General features: G+C 34.1%; 1 protein-coding gene and 1 long non-coding RNA gene across 13 annotated transcripts in view; one reads left to right on the top strand and one right to left on the bottom strand.

Moving 5' to 3' along the window:
* The window catches only part of LOC108035588 (uncharacterized), a 401,308-nt gene that overhangs the window by 23,227 nt on the left and 357,010 nt on the right, over positions 1 to 21,071 (bottom strand). The gene's annotated exons all lie outside the window — the stretch shown is intronic.
* LOC127012208 (uncharacterized) lies at positions 4,194 to 19,755 on the top strand. Its single transcript, XR_007765725.1, has 3 exons — positions 4,194 to 4,505; positions 4,565 to 5,395; positions 18,316 to 19,755. It is a non-coding gene; the product is annotated as an uncharacterized LOC127012208 (long non-coding RNA).

Below are 21,071 nucleotides of genomic sequence, written 5' to 3'. Positions count from 1 at the left end.
TTTATGATGTTAAACTTTTATTGAAAATATTATTAACACAAAACTTTTCTTTAGTTTTACTAATACATTACTGATCTCGGTTCGGGTCAAAATAAGACTATCTTCTCCCATCTTAAATGAAATTCAACGAACCTCGGTCAAGAGCCTTTCTCTTTAAACTTTAGAACTTTAATTTATGTTTAGATTAGAAGCTTAAGATGAAACTCACTGTGAAATTCAATTATACCTACCACTGCAATTTGGAGGACACTTGGAACGCAAAAGCCGCAATTGATTGAGCTTCGAACGGAAGCAGATGTTTACTTTAATTTTGATTTGTTTAACTTAGCTGGGGAACCAAGATCGGACCCAAAGGCAAAGACAGAGGCAAATGCAGAGATTTCAATTATTGTTTATAAAAGCGAAAATTGGTGTTTATAAAAGCCATAATTGTCCTGGTTTCATCTCTTGCATAATTTGCATAATAATGAGTCTAATGAAAATAGCTGCATAAAACAAACTGTCTGCAACACTAATTAATCGACAAGTCACGGCTTCTAGGCGCGGTTTGAAGCAATGAAATATGATGAAAAGTGAAGTACTCTTTTATAAATTTGTGATACATGTCACGTAACTCGACACTCATTGTAGTTTGCGCTCCAAAGTTTCGAAGCATAAGACAAAACAGCTTGAATCTATTTTACATCAAAACGAAATGACGGAAGCCTTTGCATTGTTCGCTTAAAGTTTTGCCCGCAAGCTTTTTGTTTAGCTGAAGCAGCCTTCGCTCTTTTTATGACTTGTTCCAATTCCCAAAAACTTTCCACCAGAGATTCGAGAGAAAAAATATTACATAAACACTGGCGCTACACACCTGAACTCTGTTTAAAGCATGTTGTGCTTATTTTTCCGAAACAATCCATCCCAGTATAATTTTTTGGATTGAGGAATGTTGGGCACCTAGCTTTATTTGGTCTACGCTCATAAGTTCAAAAAAAGCATTCTGGTCCAATTAGTAAGACTACTTTTGAGGGATTGTAGATTTTAAACCTATATTTTCTTGAATACTCCATTGCGCACAGTGAATTTCATGATCGGGTTGATACTTTAAAATTAATCTTACAATCCAGAAATCGGAAAAAGTTCTCGTGCTATTGCAATTGTCCGAATATATTCCGTACCTTTACTAAAGCAGTAGCAAGATTAACTTGATGACTACTAGTAACATGACTTAAATAAGCTTGATTAGACTGCGCCCGAAATAGTGAGGTAGTAAAAAAGCGAGAAATTTGACATTAAACAAACCTAAAATTAATGCCCCGTGCACTTCCTTTCTGATTGTCCTTGATTTAGACAATTAGTGCACAACCGATTTAGTTTGACGAAATTGAAACGTCAAATCACAGGAAGAGCAGTGAAAGATTGACAACGATTAAACCGAACTTCACACTCAGACCATGTAGGCAATTCTTTTTAATCGAGCTGTTCCTCAAAATAAGATTTTGTTGAATTATCTATTTTGGACATTGCTATATGAATAAAGTTGCATTATTTATCTCCGTCTCACTTCCCAATGACTGCAATAATGCATAAAGAGCTGATATTTGATCAGTAAGAGTCCTTAAGCCTGAAGTTGAAGGATTTGATGTTTAATAATTGCGACGTGACGTTACGTTTTTTAAACTGTCTTATGCCTTTTCATAATAATTTTCCGAAACTTGAAAAGCCATCTCAGTTAGACATAAAAAAAAATGGTTCAATTTTTCTACTTTTGTTAGAGACGAGACATTGTGGACAAAAGTTTTGAAAAGACTAATATGGATCCCATACGGGTTGAGCACCGCTAAAATGCACATAATTTAGTTTTACTCGCCCGAAAAATATGTATGTGGCTGGTATAAGGGTTAACGACCGGCTGTTGCACTTTGCCAGCTACCGGGTTATCGATCGTGGCCGTTGTTCTGGCCACGCGACACCAGTTAGTAGCCGAATTACAATTGATTTTGACTTTATTAGTCTAAGTATGGTTAGTCATATGCACTCTCCGACTTAAGTTTCGTCGTTGAAACTTTCTATATGGAGGGCGTATGCAACTGGCTCAATGCGATCGATGCGGATCTCATGGAATGACTTCGCAAAAAGGAATCTGCGTACGACTATTGCAATTATTGATTAAGTCCGTGTTTTCGTACGCTTTTCAGTGATGCAGTTAATATTTCCGGGTAAAGCAAGGTGTATTAAATTATGAACTATTATTAAAGTTTGGTGGCGCTTCGCATGTTTCTCGCAGTATTTTTCAAACAACGGTCTAGGTGGATACCCTCCCTTTTGAATTCCGCTAGCGAAGTTAATGGGGACGTTAGCAGCAAGCTGCCCATCTGGGAGTTCATGTTGTCTTTCAAAAGCTCGACAAATTTATCTTCAGCGATTTTACGATTTATCTCGTTTTCTCCTGCGTTAACGAATAGTAGTCAAACTCGTAGTCTTCTGCTTTTACCCCATTAGTTGCCAGTACCACTTGGAGCCGCACCTGCCAGCGGCGAAGGCAGTCCCCTCTGTTCGGTTCTCCTGGATGGCGGGGACTGTAATTTTGCTCTTTGCGCCTTCAGAGCTTCTATCTGGGCGCGCATACTTCTCTGAATTTCGATGCTCTGCCTCAAGAGCTCTAACATTCTCTGTTCAATTCGCTCGGCAGCTAATAAGCTATCCTCCTCATGTATCTGATATTGAAGAAGCATACTAAGTCTTCCTCTAGGATGTCCGAGGGGTAGATTCTCCCCACCGGTGGCTTGGTCCTTCCATTGCGGTGGCTTGGTCCAGATTGTTTTCCTCGAACAGGGTGTCTACCTGTCCTGGCAGATTCTGGGCGAGCTCCCACGGCTCTGTTTCAGGTGAATCTCCTAGTCCTGGCGCGTTCGCAGTCCGAGGTTGTTGATTTTCTTCGCGTTGTTGGACCTTCTTTTAAATAATCCGTTTTCTTTAACAAATTGTAACTTTGTGCTGATTAATACAGGCACTCACTTTTTTCACTTTAGGTTTGGTATAACAGGATCACTCGATTCCTTTCCAAACACCGATCTGCGACGTAGACTCAGCGTCGACAATAAAAATGTTTGTATACTAGGGGTGAACCGTCCCATATTACGCCCTAAAAACAAAACAAGACTCCCAAACTAGTTCCTATGCCTAATATGTTGCTTAACCTTTCCTGTCAGATCCCCCTGTTCAGGATCAACAAACGAACAGTTCACCCGCACCAGCAATCGCTAAATGCGTTACCGCAATGTTTGCGCTCCTGCTTTTTCTGCACTCGAACCTATCAAACGACCTGGCGAATGCCTAGTACGTCGTGGGGCGTCGACCAGATAGCACATCTATGTTGTTTTTACGTTAACTTCAACGAGTAAAAGGATAACTCTTATATCTTGATTTACGGAAACTCTGGTAAATTTGGCCATTCACAAAACAGGGAATTTTTACAGTTAAAACATTTCTAAGTCAGGCCTCTATTCTGTGACAACGTTTTGGTTTTGGTTGGCTTCTCAACACTGACAGTCACAGAAGTTGAGGTCTTTAAAGTGAAGGGTTTGGAAATGAAAACAAAGAAGTAGCACGTGCACATAAAAAAAACTCAATTCTCCCTGCTCTATCAAATAGTCAAATTACTCATGGCAAATAAATACTTCTGCTTACTCAGGTCAGATGGTTGACTTTGATAAAATTCCTTAACCCTCTTAGACATAAGGCTGTCTGAAGGCACGTAATACTTTTTGGTCCTAAAAATTCAATAATTTTTGGCGGTTCATAAAAAGCATATAAAATTATGAGCCTAAGCTTTGAAAGCTCTCCGAGGCTTCTAACGGGACTTATCATTTGGTATAGACAAACCATCTGTTTTTTCGCGCGTAAAATTTGGTCTGCTGAATGTTGTGTTTTGCTGTTCAAATAATAGTAAATATATAAAACCTATCCAGATCATAATTTTTTTCTTTAAAGGTAAGTTTATTTACTATTAAAATGAAGTTGCACATTTGCAAATATATTAAAGACATGCATTGTGACAGCGAAATAGCTATACGTGCCTTAAGGCACGTTTGGGGATCCAAAACAACTTTTGTTGCCAGTTGATAATATCACAATTGATTGCAATTTATTTGTTTGTTTCTGTTGATAGAATGATTTTACTTAATAGAATTATAAATATTATAGAAAATGGCAAACCGGGCACGGTAAAGGCTGAACGACTTGACAGATGAGCAATTGCTCAAGATATTTGACTCAGTTCCTTCGGATGAAGAAGTGTGAGCTCAAGTGACGACGAGGATGACGACTTTGATATAATGAAGGCTCTTAATACTGCCTTTAGGGATGCTGAGACAATATCATTTATTGAGACTAATGTTGAAACAATGCACAGGAAGCTAAGACTTCCCAGAAAACTCCGAAAAGGCAGCGATCACCATTACCAATCGTTGAAGATTCGGCGTGCCCATCTCCTCCAATTTCTGATGGTTTCAATGGAGCTGGTAAGCTAAATTTAATTGTTATGTGTTATTTTTGTGAGTAATTGATTTTATTTACACAGGTATTGAAACAATAACGAAAAATTCGAGTAAGATTCTAGGGTGAGAGTTGCATGTCAACAATGTAGCATTTCGAGATAATTTTTCGCTGCCAGCAGAAATACATGAGCTTGAAACTCCTCTACAGCTCTTTTGCTATTTCTTCAATGCGCAAATCATAAATATGATCGTCGACGAAACCATGGGCGCAACTTTAAAGGAGGACATTAACAATAAGTTTAAAATTAATTCTGATGAGGTGTACCATTACATAGGTATTTTGATACTCATGTCCATTTATCGCTACCCAAATCTGAAGAGCTACTGGGGACAAGCAGATTCGAGGCAACCAAAAAGTACTTTTCACTACGTGATGAGCACGAACCGATCAAAAAGGGTGAGCCAGGCTACGATCCTTTGTTCAGTACGCGAAAATGAGTAGACTGTCTCAACAAACGATTTGACCCGGTGCCAAAGTATGCCCGCCTTTGTGAGGAAGAGCAAATCTGCAGCACAAAAATGAAGCACCACCTGCGTCAGTACATGCCAAATAAGCCGCACAAGAGGGGCATTAAACTATTTGTATTGTGCGTTTCATTTGGATACGCATACCGCTCACATGGGCGGCGTTGATCTCATGGACGGCCTAATGGGACGCTATAATATCAGAGCAAAGACTCGGAATGCCGCAACACAAATTTTTTATCACCTAATTAATATGGCAGCCACCAACGCCTACATTTTACACAGACGTATCCAAACAGAAAACGAAAGCCAAGAAAAATTACTCGCACTCCCAGACTTTCGCGAAACACTATCCGCAGGGCTGGTGACATATAAAAACAAAAAACCCGGTAAGTCGTCCAATCCGCGATCGGCAACCAGTCTCCATCCTCTCAGTCAGGACGAACAAGAAATTCCCCATTCATGCAGTCTCCACTCTCTCATCGACCTTTTCCGGATGTTCTCACACGTGGTAAAAAATCAAAACATCCAATATCGGACTTGCGGTTTGACCAGCTTAACCATTTCCCACAGTTGTTGGATCGAAACAGTGGAAAAAGATGTTGCAAGCACTGTAAAACTTCACAAACGCAATGCACAGAATGCAATCTGCATTTATGCTGCACAGCGAATAGAATATCATTAAAAAAAAATCTTCATTACTTGAAAATGTTTTTTTTTCACTCAAACCCCCAAGCGTGCCTTCAGGCCCGCTTAGCTTTCTTCACACCTAACAGATGAACGCAAGATCCCACGTTATTTCTGAGCACATATTTGAGCCTAGAAACATTCATTCACTTAAAAAAAAATTATTTTAATTCTTTTCTTTTATTATTTTGGAAAATAGTCTTAGAGGGTTAAGGAACATGAAATATATTTGCGTTGGTCTCCAATTCTGTTTCGTTACAATTCATATGAGTGCTCGAGTCCTGAAAAGGACTTGGGCCGAGGGAGAGGCGTCCGATGTTCAGGCACCATTTTTGCCGGCATAAACTACGTCGTATTCGGGTCGTGGGATCTTGGTAAGCCTCTCTCCCCTCCACCAAACCTAGAATAAATATTTAAAGTGCCTGTAAAATAATATTAGTTTGTAAAGTTCGTCAGTCATCAGTCCACACTGGACCGCAAATCGCAATACGATCGGGCTGTGTTTTGACCATAATCCCACCACACATTTGTGTGCCAATGAATCGTCACGGGCCCCGCAATACGGTCCTCTATTTTCAAAGCTATCCGTAGAAAGTTATGCCATTCTTCTTCACCTACTCAACTTCTTGCATCAGCATACCCCCTCGTTAAAGTTCTAGCAACCAATGGTTTCGAATTTTCTATTACATATTCAAATTGTCGACCGATCAATTCGGATTCAAAAACGGACTGCCTGACTTTGATTCAATAATCCGTTAGCGGACTTGGGGCTCTGGTGTTTATAATATCGGCTTGGATGTTTACAGAATCCGTTTGGAGCGGAGAGTGCGAAACTGATCTAGATCAGTTGGTGGGATTCGATTGGAGGCTTTGTTTAAAGAATGGAAAACAGCTCTTGTCTCAAAGTTGTTTATAAATTGGGCAAGGGCCCCAAAGTAATGTGTCATATAACTCCCCCCATTCTAAATAGAATCGCCCCAATTCATTGGAACTGATGGGTATAATGAATATAGCTGATTAGTTAATTCGACAATGATATTTTCCTCTACAGTATTTTTATTGTCGGGGATATTAGTTTTTGGTTGTATTTCAATTTGAATTTGCCGTGGTTTGGAAGGGTTTAATACGTTAATATTATCGAATGAGAGTTCTGAATCATTTGATATAAAGTATTCGGAAATTAAAAAGTCAGTATATTTTCGTGCAGTGACGTATTCCAATATCTTTTTGTCTACATTAGTGTAGTACTTATTATTAATTTTTGTGGTGCCATTCAAGGTTATTAAATATGACCCATCTAAATAAGTGTCATTAACTGTATTAACTCCGTTTATAAAAATGTCTCCTTCTTGAATTACATCTACATTTTCATTTTTTTCTCTTATTTTATTACATAAAGATTTTTCTCCATTTAGTAATCTGGTAAAACAAGAATCTAGTGGGTTTAATGTGCAATAGTTGTTAAATTCCGTCTTAAAATTGGTCATCAAATAAAACTTATTTTTACATTTTGCGACATGATTATTGATTAACAATTTTTCATCACTATGCGAAATGGATCTTCAGTTGTAAGCTTCACAACGATCAATAATTTTAGGGTATTTAATATATATAATAATAAGATCCTAATGCAAAGTGATTTTAAATTTAGATATATCCAATGGATCAGTAATAATAACAGGTTTTTGTTCGTGTTTATAAATTTCCTGAATGTCATCATTGTTTAGAATTTTTGTGTTGAAAACATCTATTTTTGCTAATGTAATTGTGTAGATTAAATTTATAAGATCGTAAGTCAGCAAACGAGGGGAATTTCTTGATCAGATTATCAGATTATTTGAGAAATAAGTATTTTAATAATTTTTAAATCGTTGGTTATTTCCCATTGTGAATTCTGAACGTTATGACTGTTTAAAAATTCTGTTTCAAGAGTAAAAATATCTTTATAAAAACTTAAATTAGATATATGAAATAAATCCGCGTATGATTCATAAATGGGGACTTCTTTGGTATCCTTGTAAAGAAAGAAATAATGGTTTGTGTAATCCATAACTTCGGATTTGGTTGTAGCTACCAGCAATAATAAACACATTTAAGATAAGTAAATTTGTTTAAAATTTAATATTATCTTTATGAATCGTACGGTTTCTGTTATTAATAATAACTTTATTAGGATGATTTTCCTTAACTACCTGTTTTTTATATCTAGAGTTAAGCTTATTTCAACATAACATTTTATCCTGTGCTTGCTTTAACAATTGGGGAATTTTATGGTGTTTGATTTTATTAAATAATATTTCACACGGTCGTTAATTGGTTATAGAGTGAATATATAAGTTGTATTTCTGTGCTGCTCTAATTACTATTTCGGAATAATCAACTAAGTTAAGTTCATCTTTAAAGCAACGTGAAATTACTGTTAAAGTAGAGTGCGCCCTTTCAATTTGTCCGTTGAAAGTACTATGTCGAGCTTCTGCATAAAATAAAGATATCCCGTTTCTTTGTGCAAAAGATTTAAATTGGGATGAAGAAAAACTTGGTTCGTTATTTATCATCAAGGTTTTGTCTAATGGGAATTGTTGCAGAATCTCTGAAACTTTGTTTTCTATAATTAATTTATTTAGGATTTCTTTTACGACTAAAAATTTTGAGAATGAATCTATACAAGTGATGAATATAAGTTTTTGGGCGTAATAAATATCAATATGCAATCTTTCACCTTCTCTATCCGGAATAGGTGCTTGACCGATAGGAATTTGCACTGGATGTCTGTTATATTTGCTCTGATTGCCGATTGTGCAATTCTTAACAAACTCCTTTAGGTTTTGATATAAGTTAGGCCAATAATAATTTAGGCCAATTATAATTTTCATCAAGCCCTCTGTGTGCTCGACAATGCGTTTCTGTTATTATAAGAGATCTGTCTTCAGCGTTTTCTACGTCTTGGACAAATATTCTAGTAAATAAAAATTTATTTATAAAATTATCCTTAAGTGGTTTTTGAATTATATAAAGGTCTTCTAAGCTACAATGAATTCCAATTGTTATATTAGGTGGAATGTATTCCTTTAAGAGAGTTATTAAATTTTCGGGAGTGTCATACTCTATTATATGTCTAGTATTTCCGAACACGTTAATCGAATCATGTATTGTATACCTCCCCGTTGCTATAAGCAATTGTTGCTTAAACTGGTTTAAGTGTTTTCGGGTTTCTTGCATAACGTTCTCAAAACTACTTTCTGCTGAATGCTGAGTGTTTTGATCTGAGACCGTCTCGATAATACTGCATCTGCAACAACATTTGTTGCTCCTGGCTTATAAATAATTTTTGGAGAATAACTTTTAATAAAAGAATACCAGCTTTTCATTTCGATAATAGGTTTCTTTAAAGAAATTGAAAATGTTGTTAACCCCATATAAATAATTTTGTAAATTTTTAAAAGCCCAAACTATAGCTAAAAGTTCCTTCTTATTAGTAGCATATAATTGTTCAGTTATTGTGAGAGTTTGTTTCCAATTTGAAGAACTTTGATTTTTCAATCGAAATTTTCATGTTTGCGTTCAGCATAGTGTTAACTATAACAATCAAATCTTTATAATGCTGCTTTTGTTAAGTTTCTTATAATCTATTACTTGTCTAAGTTTTGGAGTTCCATCTTCGTTAAGACCCTTTCTTGGTACGACTAATACTGGGGAAATATAAGGGCTGCTTGGCCTTATAATTTCTTCTTTAAGCATTCTGGCGATTTCAGAATTTTCAAAATCTGAGGCTGATAGAGCCTATAAATAGCCCTATCGTTTTCGGTATTTATTTCACCGCGTATGTCATTCCTAAAAGGAATCTGCATATTTATTTTGGAATGTTCCTCGTTAATAATATTTAATATTTTGTCCTCCAAATCTTTTCTTTGATATGAGGATGAATTCTGTATATTGTTAATTTTTTGGTTGTCGGATACTTCTACGACGGCGCGTTCAGGATTTTTGAATCCCAAACTTTTATTTTTGTCGGATATTTCAACGACGGCGTGTTCAGGATTTATGTTTCCCAAACTAAATTCACTTTGATTTCCCTCTTCAGATTCTGATCTGATTTGAGGTTTTTTATCAAAGTATTTTTTTTATTATGAATTCTTTTAACGGAAGAATGGTGTTTTCTTCTGTTTTCCTTCTTTCCATTATACTTTAATACCCTTTTGCTGTATCAATTACAGCTACGATTTTTTTCAATAAGTTGTAGCCATCAAGTAAATCTGAGTCTAGCCCATCTATTTCATAAAAAGTGTACCGTGTATCGAAAATAGTTATCATATGATAAAACTTAATTATTGAATATCCATTCACTGTGGATACTCTTTTTTTATATTGGTCGTTTATTTTTGTTCTTATAAATTCCTGTTTTAATATAACAAGAAGTTGCCGCTGCATTAATTAATATCTTTAGTTTTTTATTTATTTTATTATCCTGTCTTATTATGTAGGGTGGTCCTACTCCTACTTATAGTTTGTACTTTTTTATTTTGATCCTGTTGTGTGTTTTGTGTTTCGATTCTTTTAGTTTGATTCCATTTATTTTGATAGTTATTATATCCCTGGTTATTACTTTTTTTTGGGTCTATTTGGCATTTGAATTGATTTGTCTTCATCCATTGGCTCTGGTTTACTTTGTTGTCTAAAGAGTTCCATTGATTTTGTTGGTCATTATTAAATCTTCCCTGAGTCCTTTTTTAAAATATGTATAGGTCGCTTGTCACTAAAAACAAAATCTAGTCTTGCCATTATGGCGTTAAAATTCAATACGGTTCCATTATGAGTTAAAGCATCATTGGCAATGCCTGTAATTTTATTTCGAAGAATAGATAGTGCCGAAAAGTATTTTTCGCTGCCCCTTTTGTATTGTCCTATTGCTATTTCCACCGATTCTCTCCAGCTAACATAACTATCTTCTTCGCCTTTATATTCTCGAACCGACTTAATGATTTCAAAAGAGGTATCGCACTTTACGTTTGGATCAATAGCTTCCACCTTGAATTCCTCAACCTTTTTTATGTTGTGATGTAATATTGTCTTTAAACTTGCGATTTCATTCCTCAAAGGACTCAATTCATTATTAACTATTTTTAATAGCACAAATCGCTTACATTAACCATCTGGCTGCTAGAAGCCACTGCAGGTAGGGGTGGAGTCAAGGTTAGAATTATTTCAAAGTCGTTGATTAACTCTTCTACCTTGTGTTTTTATTTAAATTTTTTTGAAGTAAATTCTTAAATATAAAAAACTATAATAAAAAAGCTCACCCTCAGCTCTTCCTTCAACTTATTCCCGTGTAGCGAGGGATGGCCCTCAGCTCTTCCTTGAATTTATTTCTCGGCTCTTCCTTGTTTTGTTGAATTTGTATTTGATTTTTAATACATTTTTTTATTTATCCGTTTGATTTTTCAATATCCGTTTTTTTTTTTTTTGTTTTTGAGAGTAATAGTTTTTTTGAGTAGTGTGTTTCTTGTTACGGTCACTAATTAAGGGTTGTTGTAAACAAAAGGGGATTATTTCATTTATTGTTTTCCTCCTTTAGCTATGTTCACGATGTAAACACTTTTTATTATGTCATCATTGTTTAGAATTTTTGTGTTGAAAACATCTATTTTTGCCAATGTAATTGTGTAGATTAAATTTATAAGATCGTAAGTCAGCAAACGAGGGGAATTTCTTGATCAGATTATCAGATTATTTGAGAAATAAGTATTTTAATAATTTTTAAATCGTTGGTTATTTTCCATTGTGAATTCTGAACGTTATGACTGTTTAAAAATTCTGTTTCAAGAGTAAAAATATCTTTATAAAAACTTAAATTAGATATATGAAATAAATCCGCGTATGATTCATAAATGGGGACTTCTTTGGTATCCTTGTAAAGAAAGAAATCATGGTTTGTGTAATCCATAACTTCGGATTTGGTTGTAGCTACCAGCAATAATAAACACATTTAAGATAAGTAAATTTGTTTAAAATTTTATATTATCTTTATGAATCGTACGGTTTCTGTTATTAATAATAACTTTATTAGGATGATTTTCCTTAACTACCTGTTGTTTATATCTAGAGTTAAGCTTATTTCTTTCCCCGTGTATGTAAAATGTAACATTTTATCCTGTGCTTGCTTTAACAATTGGGGAATTTTATCGTGTTTGATTTTATTAAATAATATTTCACACGGTCGTTAATTGAGTATCGTTTATAGAGTGAATAGATAAGTTGTATTTCTGTGCTGCTCTAATTACTATTTCGGAATAATCAACTAAGTTAAGTTCATCATTAAAGCAACGTGAAATTACTGTTAAAGTAGAGTGCGCCCTTTCAATTTGTCCGTTGAAAGTACTATGTCGAGCTTCTGCATAAAATAAAGATATCCCGTTTCTTTGTGCAAAAGATTTAAATTGGGATGAAGAAAAACTTGGTTCGTTATCTATCATCAAGGTTTTGTCTAATGGGAATTGTTGCAGAATCTCTGAAACTTTGTTTTCTATAATTAATTTATTTAGGATTTCTTTTACGACTAAAAATTTTGAATATGAATCTATACAAGTGATGAATATAAGATTTTGGGCGTAATAAATATCAATATGCAATCTTTCACCTTCTCTATCCGGAATAGGTGCTTGACCGATAGGAATTTGCACTGGATGTCTGTTATATTTGGTCAGATTGCCTATTGTGCAATTCTTAACAAACTCCTTTAAGTTTTGATATAAGTTAGGCCAATAATAATTTAGGCCAATTATAATTTTCATCAAGCCCTCTGTGTGCTCGACAATGCGTTTCTGTTATTATAAGAGATCTGTCTTCAGCGTTTTCTACGTCTTGGACAAATATTCTAGTAAATAAAAATTTATTTATAAAATTATCCTTAACTGGTTTTTGAATTATATAAAGCTCTTCTAAGCTACAATGAATTCCAATTGTTATATTAGGTAGAATGTATTCCTTTAAGAGAGTGTCATACTCTATTATATGTCTAGTATTTCCGAACACGTTAATCGAATCATGTATTGTATACCTCCCCGTTGCTATAAGCAATTGTTGCTTAAACTGGTTTAAGTGTTTTCGGGTTTCTTGCATAACATTCTCAAAACTACTTTCTGCTGAATGCTGAGTGTTTTGATCTGAGACCGACTCGATAATACTGCATCTGCAACAACAATTGTTGCTTATAAATGATTTTTGGAGAATAACTTTTAATAAAAGAATACCAGCTTTTCATTTCGATATTAGGTTTCTTTAAAGAAATTGAAAATGTTGTTAACCCCATATAAATAATTTCCAAAATTTTTAAAAGCCCAAACTATAGCTAAAAGTTCCTTCTTATTAGTAGCATATAATTGTTCAGTTATTGTGAGAGTTTGTTTCCAATTTGAAGAACTTTGATTTTTCAATCGAAATTTTCATGTTTGCGTTCAGCATAGTGTTAACTATAACAATCAAATCTTTATAATGCTGTTTTTGTTAAGTTTCTTATAATCTATTACTTGTCTAAGTTTTGGAGTTCCATCTTCGTTAAGACCCCTTCTTGGTACGACTAATACTGGGGAATTATAAGGGCTGCTTGGCCTTATAATTTCTTCTTTAAGCATTCTGGCGATTTCAGAATTTTCAAAATCTGAGGCTGATAGAGCCTAAAAATAGCCCTATCGTTTTCGGTATTTATTTCACCGCGTATGTCAGTCCTAAAAGGAATCTGCATATTTATTTTGGAATGTTCCTCGTTAATAATATTTAATATTTTGTCCTCCAAATCTTTTCTTTGATATGAGGATGAATTCTGTATAGTGTTAATTTTTTGGTTGTCGGATACTTCTACGACGGCGCGTTCAGGATTTTTGAATCCCAAACTTTTATTTTTGTCGGATATTTCAACGACGGCGTGTTCAGGATTTATGTTCCCCAAACTAAATTCACTTTGATTTCCCTCTTCAGATTCTGATCTGATTTGAGGTTTTTTATCAAAGTATTTTTTTTTATTATGAATTCTTTTAACGGAAGAATGGTGTTTTCTTCTGTTTTCCTTCTTTCCATTATACTTTAATACCCTTTTGCTGTATCAATTACAGCTACGATTTTTTTCAATAGGTTGTAGACATCAAGTAAATCTGAGTCTAGCCCATCTATTTCATAAAAAGTGTACCGTGTATCGAAAATAGTTATCATATGATAAAACTTAAAATTGAATATCCATTCAATGTGGATACTCTTTTTTTATATTGGTCGTTTATTTTTGTTCTTATAAATTCCTGTTTTAATATAACAAGAAGTTGCCGCTGCATTAATTAATATCTTTAGTTTTTTATTTATTTTATTATCCTGTCTTATTATGTAGGGTGGTCCTACTCCTACTTATAGTTTGTACTTTCTTATTTTGATCCTGTTGTGTGTTTTGTGTTTCGATTCTTTTAGTTTGATTCCATTTATTTTGATAGTTATTATATCCCTGGTTATTACTTTTTTTTGGGTCTATTTGGCATTTGAATTGATTTGTCTTCATCCATTGGCTCTGGTTTACTTTGTTGTCTAAAGAGTTCCACTGATTTTGTTGGTCATTATTAAATCTTCCCTGAGTCCTTTTTTAAAATATGTATAGGTCGCTTGTCACTAAAAACAAAATCTAGTCTTGCCATTATGGCGTTAAAATTCAATACGGTTCCATTATGAGTTAAAGCATCATTGGCAATGCCTGTAATTTTATTTCGAAGAATAGATAGTGCCGAAAAGTATTTTTCGCTGCCCCTTTTGTATTGTCCTATTGCTATTTCCACCGATTCTCTCCAGCTAACATAACTATCTTCTTCGCCTTTATATTCTCGAACCGACTTAATGATTTCAAAAGAGGTATCGCACTTTACGTTTGGATCAACGCTTCCACCTTGAATTCCTCAACCTTTTTTATGTTGTGATTTAATCTTGTCTTTAAACTTGCGATTTCATTCCTCAAAGGACTCAATTCATTATTAACTATTTTTAATAGCACAAATCGCTTACATTAACCATCTGGCTGCTAGAAGCCACTGCAGGTAGGGGTGGAGTCAAGGTTAGAATTATTTCAAAGTCGTTGATTAACTCTTCTACCTTGTGTTTTTATTTAAATTTTTTTGAAGTAAATTCTTATAATAAAAAAGCTTACCCTCAGCTCTTCCTTCAACTTATTCCCGTGTAGCGAGGGATGGCCCTCAGCTCTTCCTTGAATTTATTTCTCGGCTCTTCCTTGTTTTGTTGAATTTGTATTTGATTTTTAATAAATTTTTTTATTTATCCGTTTGATTTTTCAATATCCGTTTTTTTTTTATTTGTTTTTGAGAGTAATAGTTTTTTTGAGTAGTGTGTTTCTTGTTACGGTCACTAATTAAAGGATTGTTGTAAACAAAAGGGGATTATTTCATTTATTGTTTTCCTCCTTTAGCTATGTTCACGACACTTTTTATTATGTCATCGGTTTGGTTTTTGAGCGGCGCAATTCCCTTTTTGTTTTCGAAAATTGTTTTGTTTTAAAAATTATTTCAGGAATTTTTTAAATAGTACCGTCCCACTTTGGGCGCCAATTAAATTCTTACTCGGTGAATTTTTAAAAAAAATATATAATTTTTTATTGTTAATTCTTTTTCACAATTCGGATTGAAAAACGGATTGCCTGACTTTGGTTCAATAATCCATAATCAAACCTCGGCTTAAGAGATTTAACTCAAAAATCTGATTAAGAGAATCATCAAGAGAGTCAAAAAACAGGATGATAAAATTTGTCAATTAAACTTGAAATTGAAATTTTGCAGAATTGAAATTCTGCCGGAAATCGATGTTTACGTTAGCGGACTTGGGGCTCCCTTTTTGGGGCTTTTGTGTTTACAATATCGGCTTGGATGTTTACAGAATCCGTTTGAATCGGGGATTGTGAAACTGATCTGGGTTGGAATCGATTGGAGGCTTTGTTTAAAGAATGGAAAAAGCCCTTGGCCTAAAGTTGTTTATAAATTGGCAAGGGCCTCTAAGTAATGTGTCTTATCCTTTAAGAAAGAAATCGAGTTCCGACAAACTTACCCCCTTTTTAATGAGATTTTTACGCTTCGGATCCTGGGAATTTAAAAATGTTATATTGGATATTTACATAAAAACTTACGTGCACCAAAAGACTGCTGCTTTTAAGTATACCAAAACACTTAAGCCAAAATATATATATGTATTTCAATGCATTTTTGAATGCTTCCACGTTTTTGGTTTTCACTTGTGTTCTAGTTATATGAGGCTTTTGGCCTTTGGTTATGCATGATTTCAAATTAGCCTAAATTGATTCAATGGCCACATTTAGATTGCACCACTACTTTTTCGAAGTATGCTATTGGTCAATAAGCCTCTGATCGGATGGCTCCTACACGTGAACAATCTTCAGGAGTATGAGGATTTTAAATACTGCAACCACAAGCATCGTCGTCCTTGTGGTTGATCTTCCCTCCTTCTTCGATTATAATGGCGGCGATGATCCGACATATGAACATTTTTCGAGCTATTTGTGTCCTCCCCAAGGGCTCCTTGATCTTGGTGGCTAATCCTGGAGGCAGAGGACTCCGCGGACGTCTGCCCCTGGAAAAGTCACTTTTCCTCGGAGTCGGCGACTTTCGTCAGCAAGACACCAGAATGGATTCTCTCCTTTTTTTATAATCGTCAAATGTATTTTATACCCTAGTAGAGCTTTTACTTAGCTGCCAGTTTGGATCCGATAAACTAGGTGTTCCCATCAGGATTACTATCTCTCGGTAACCGAAATCTTTGGAGTCAATGGCCGGCTGTTGCCTTTCGTCGATCGCAGCCGTTGTTCTGGCCACGGGACACCAGCACACTGTGGGAAATTTGACCACTTTTTCTGGCCAAAAAAATAAAACTCCCTCATTTTCAAAGATATCAAAGTGAAACTTTTGAAATCGTAGTTATTGTTAACAACGCATAATATACATTAGAATCATACGGATCGGACAATTATATAATATATGAAGCTGCCATAGAAATGATCAAATCAATGATTTAAAAACAAAATTGAAGATTTGAAATAAATCAGAAAAATGTATCTTTATGTTGTTATAAAAACCAAAATATATATAGTTTACTTCCCATATGTATGCTTTTTTTTCAATATAAGCGGTTGTTTCACAACTGCTAAAATCTGGTTAAATAAGTCAAAGGTACCGCTATGTGTTTTCGGCTTACCTTAACCCATTTTAAGCAAACATCTACTGAATATATTCTGCCGACAGTGAGTGAGTGAAAAAAGAGCTCTAGTTAAATTTGTGGTTATTTTGTTATTTCAAAATTAAATTTCTCCGAGAATCGTAAGAAGTGGTTTTTGTAACTACATTCGTTTTAACGAAAATTTCTCGCTCTTTAGGTCCCAATACGCCTGATAAGTGGACTCCGCTGGACTTTGAATTTCAACGTTTTCAATTTGTTTTTTAAAAAGTATATTCGCGTCAGACCGCTCATATTTTTTAAAAACTATTTTCTTATTTTTTTTTTATGATTTTTTGAAAATGTTTAGTAATAAGCACTTGACTGTGTTGGGAAAAATTTTTATGGAAAAGAGGAAAATATGACTTAAATGCGTATTTCTAAATATTTTCAAAAAATATAAAAATAATTATTTTTGAACAATTTTTATTGCAGTTACTTTTAATTTTGTTTGAACAAATTTTTTGCATCAAAACACTACGACGTTTACTTTTTAATGAAGAAAATTGGATGAAACGCTTTAGCTTAATATAAAAAACTTTAATAACTTGTTCATTTCAAAGGTTTGTTGGTAAAACACTTTGAAATAGTTTTTCTTTGTGTTTGCTATGACTTTGCGTGCGGGTATGAAATGCAGGTTCCGTAGATCAAGGAAAAAAAGAACTTGTCACAACGTCTATAACGCCATTTGTGGGCGTTAGAGTGAGCGTGGCAAACTTTTTTAAGTCATTCTATAGGTATTTATAATATTAACTCATTTCAGTAAAAAATGTATTTTTTAACTGAAAAATGTGGGCAAAGTTTTGTTCGGCTTTTGGGAGTTAAGGTGACGAGACCAACACATTTCAGTTAAATTTTTGGATATAGCATTAAATCTGCATGCGCAAAAGTCTTTCGCGAATTATGGTCGTTAGAGTGCGCTGCACAGGAGTAGGAAGTCAGCATGCGGAGTCCGATTCCTCTAGCTCTAGGCTAGATCGACTCGGCCAGTGATCCTGATCAAGAATATATACATATACTGTATGGGGTCGGAAACGTTTACTTAATTTACAACGAATCTATTGTAGCCTGTTACTCTATGAGTAACGGATATAAATATATAAGCTTTATAATTTCGAAACTTTTCTTCTATAAATATATAAGCTTTATAATTTCGAAACTTTTCTTCTACCTGTCATCTAACTTTGTACCGTTTAAAGCTTTTAATATATAAATTTATATATATAAAGACTAACACAATTTTACCATAATGTTGATACTGCATTGTAGTAGTTTCAATTTTCGTTTATATGAATGTAATTTTAAAGTGCATTTTTTTATTGTAAATCTTTTACTTAAAATTATCGTTTTTTTACAATTGCAGAGGGTATAATGAAGTCAGAAGTTCGCAAAGCATAAAAGCTAAGTAAAAAAAAAGGCCAGCACGTCACCCGGAGAAGGAGTTATTTGGACACAAATCTCGCACACCAAAAAGACGAGCCAGCCACGTCAGGCATGTACAAAAAGAGGCAAGGTATAATTGGGAACAACCACACAAATATATTGGCACCAAACATAAATATCGAATTTATGATACGAGAATAAAGAAAATCAAAGACAAAATATTATAAAAATGTAAACAAAATGCATTAAGCAGAAGCAATTGTGTATTTGTCAAGGATATTAAAGGCAAATTCGAAACAGCTAAAGGAGAATCTTTGATGCAAACCGCATCTGCACAATGTCTTAAAGACAAGTTTTAAAATAAACTACCAAAGACGACAAACATACCTTAAACGTAATAAAGAGGATTTCAGACTCAAAAGGTTTAAACTTTTAATTACAGACTTAATCTTAAATTTTCGGATTTGCAACACAAATGAAAGAAAATGGTTATTACTTGAATGAACAAATAAAATCATTGTGGCACTAGGAAGGTGTGCGATGGCGACTACTATATATACACGAAGAAATGAAAATCTAAACTAATCGTCCCATTGTTTGGAGTTGCAAATCAATCGAAAGGTAGTGCAAAAACTAATAGAAATACATACCCAAAACTTAAAAAAAACCTTGGACAAAAATCGCTGATATTTAAAATTTGGAAAATTTGATGTGTTGGGGCCGGTGAGGATGAGTACTCCCCGCGATCAACCTAGTTATATTATCACTTAAAATGCACGAATAACACCTCAACTGTCAAAATCGGGTGCTCCGTTCAAAAGTAATACTCAAAACAACATTTTCGGGGTACTCTCAAAATGATAATTTTATTTTGGTTGTTAGTTTGTCTCAAAATGTTATTTTAGAGTCCTAAAATTTTTAGACGATGTTTAACATCGTCTCAATATAAAAAACATTATTTCTCCCCCTTTTTGATAAACTAGTTATTTTGGCGAGAAAACAGATATAAAAAGCTAATTTTTTGTATACCTGTAACTTGAAAGGTACAGAAGCTTGTAAAAATACCCGTTCAAAGTTATAAATCACCAGTTCAGAGTATCTTTTACTGCCTGAGCATTAACCTTTTCTTTGTTGCGTATCCAAAGTCTATTGGAAGGTCCGGGGAATTAAGGATGATGTTAAACAGCTCAATATAAAAACGTTAGTTTTACCACTTTTGGAAAAAATAGCTAGTTTGGAAAGAAAACTGCTATATATTGCTTAATTTTGTACAACAGTAACTTATAAACTACTAAAGCTAGATGATTTGTGGCATTTACCACCGTTTAAAAATTATGGGCAAAGGATTTGTTTCTAATTTTTTTTAAGCTATTTCTCTGATTTTCGAAAACTGCTCAACGGATTTCAGGTAAAATTTTAAAGTGAATGGGCCAAATAATTGTTGTAAAATTTTACCTTTTAAAGTTAATAGTAAACAAAAATGGCAACATTTACTAGGTCAGAAAATATAACAGTGTCTGAGCTTTGGATTTATTTGAGCGTATCCATATTCTACTTTTTCATTTAAATTCTTCTAAACATTTACGCATAAGAAACTTGAATCTACAACTTTTGGGAAAGTATATGGATAACATGATTTATGTTTAAAACAAAAACTTCTGATATGAAAGAAAAACACCACATAACAAGGTAAAAATATAGTGACGATCTGACATTTAACAAACAAAATTTTTTACAATCTACTAAATAAATATACTTTCTACACTTTTTACATTCGACACGCTTCATTAAAATCAAACAACTAAGCAATGGCACATTGCATTGAATGTAAAAAATGTAGAAAGTTTATTTAGTAAGTGGATCGTACACTACATTTTCGTCACAAAGGATGATATCAAGGATGATAATCGTCACTATATTTTTACCTGGTTAGTGTGTTTTTTTTATTAAATGTAAATGCAAAAGATGTGAAAATCCACTGGAAAAGGAAACGCTAACCGAAGAGGGGGTTACGTACCCGTTGAGGAAATAAAGTTGAAGAAAAGCAAATAAAGCCATTATTTTTAAAATGTTTACTTAAATATTTCACCCTTATTAGATTGCTCACTAACACAGATTCAATTGTATTGAGCACTTTTCCGGGTATACAAGTAAGAAAGGTTATAAACGATAACGAAACACTTACATACAACACTTGATACAGAAAATAATTGACATCCATTAAATGGAATGAGTTATAAAAGGCCGAACAATTTTAAAAGCGATTTCGACAAATCTTAGAAGTGCTTAAATAGCCCGATACTACCAAATACGAAAAAAAATCATATTGAACTATTAAAAACTCGCTTTAATACAGCACAAAGCTTTAATAATTTTGTCGGCTTACTTTACGCCCATGCCACAGTGTCTAACAGCTTTAGAACGAGTAAAAGCATTAAGCATAAAGACATAAAGCCGTGTGTCAAAGTTTTTATCACCAATATTCTTTAACTCTTTTAGCATTTCGGCATGAATTCCGGGTCTCCGATTCATGCGAAGTGTTTTGAATCAGCCCCCCTAAGGGCAAAACTTAATTGCGCTTGAATTGTCAGAATTCGACGGACACAAAATAAACATTCACAGATTAATTACGGCATTACCGGTAGTAAACATGACAAAAGGCCGATGCGAACCAGGTAATTAAGTCCAAAATAATTGGATTAGCCCTACGCAAAGTCAGTAACGAAACTACTATCG

Source organism: Drosophila biarmipes, unplaced genomic scaffold (genome assembly GCF_025231255.1).
Source record: "Drosophila biarmipes strain raj3 unplaced genomic scaffold, RU_DBia_V1.1 ptg000029l, whole genome shotgun sequence".
NCBI lineage: Eukaryota > Metazoa > Arthropoda > Insecta > Diptera > Drosophilidae > Drosophila > Drosophila biarmipes.
The sequence above is the reverse complement of the archived record's forward strand: the minus strand, read 5'-3'. Positions and strand labels throughout refer to the sequence as shown.